The sequence below is a fragment of the Portunus trituberculatus genome, chromosome 30, assembly GCF_017591435.1.
Source record: "Portunus trituberculatus isolate SZX2019 chromosome 30, ASM1759143v1, whole genome shotgun sequence".
NCBI lineage: Eukaryota > Metazoa > Arthropoda > Malacostraca > Decapoda > Portunidae > Portunus > Portunus trituberculatus.
In genome coordinates this window covers 4,149,990-4,151,523 of record NC_059284.1, presented here as the reverse complement: position 1 = coordinate 4,151,523, position 1,534 = coordinate 4,149,990, and positions in this window count along the sequence as shown.

Sequence of the window (1,534 nt, the reverse complement as noted above, 5' to 3'; positions counted from 1 at the left end):
CCTCCTCCTCCTCCTCCTCCTCCTCCTCCTCCTCTTTTTTTGTTTTTAGTTCCTGTACTAGATAGTGTCACTTCTCCTTCAGTCTTTCCTATCACATCTTTGACTTTCTCTCTCCCTGTGGCCTCTTTTCTTCTTCCTGGAACCCTGGTGTCCTTCAGCCTCTAAGTCGTTGCATCTGTAGTGGTAGCATAGGCACACAGACACACAGACACACAGACAGCCTCGTTAGGTCCAGTAGGGCTGTTGCTGTCTGTTCCTTCCTTTGTATTCCTTTGTATTCCTTTGTATTCCTCCTCCTCCTCCTCCTCTTGCTCACTTAGTCTCACCTCACCAGCCTCGTAATATATAAATAAGCTGGAGACCGTGATACTGGGGAAGGAGAAAGGTCAGAAGTGAACTCTCTCTCTCTCTCTCTCTCTCTCTCTCTCTCTCTCTCTCTCTCTCTCTCTCTCTCTCTCTCTCTCTCTCTCTCTCTCTCTCTCTCTCTCTCTCTCTCTCTCTCTCTCTCCACGTAGCAACCTTTGTTTTCTCTTCCTCCGTTTTTCCCTCATAAGAGAGAGAGAGAGAGAGAGAGAGAGAGAGAGAGAGAGAGAGAGAGAGAGAGAGAGAGAGAGAGAGAGAATGACAACAATACTGTGGTGTAATAATGACAAAGTGGTTGTCTTAGAGAGAGAGAGAGAGAGAGAGAGAGAGAGAGAGAGAGAGAGAGAGAGAGAGAGAGAGAGAGAGAGAGAGAATGACAACAATACTGTGGTGTAATGACAAAGTGGTTGTCTCAGAGAGAGAGAGAGAGAGAGAGAGAGAGAGAGAGAGAGAGAGAGAGAGAGAGAGAGAGAGAGAGAGAGAGAGAGAGAGAGAGAGATAATTTAGAATTTAGAATGTATTGGCATATTCCATTATTACAATGGTTTTTCTCACATGTATATAATAAATTCAGCGATAGGGCTACAAAAGAATAATGAGTCAAGTTCACATGAGTGGTAAAGTTTACACATAAGAAGTGAAACAAATACAAGATTAAAACTTGAAGTAGTAAAAACTCAAAGAAAGAGATTAAAAACTAAATTAAAATTCTAAAGCAATAAATTTACGGGAAGGACATAAAAACTAATAAGTAAAACTCTAAAATAAAAAATAAGTATAAGCAAGAAGATAAACAGATATTAGAATGCAAGAGGAAGATGATGGTGCAGCATGTGATCCCTGAGGCTTCTTCTAAATGTGTGGACATTTGTTATATCTTTAACTTCTTGAGGCAAGGCGTTCCATATTCGTGGCCCTTTAATAAAATTGATTTCTGGCCGTAGTCAGTGTTAGCTCTTGGTGTGTAGAAATTATTTTGTTGCCTCGTGTTTCTCTGATTAATTTGGTTCACCGTAGGGATGTTGAATAACCAGTTAGGATATCTATGTGATACTATGTTGTGCATGAATATACAATGTTCATATTGAATTGTTTTGGTTATGTTTAGCCATTTTAGTTCCTCTAGGATAGGGGAAGCATGATCGCACCGTGATCTTCCTCCCACAGCCAC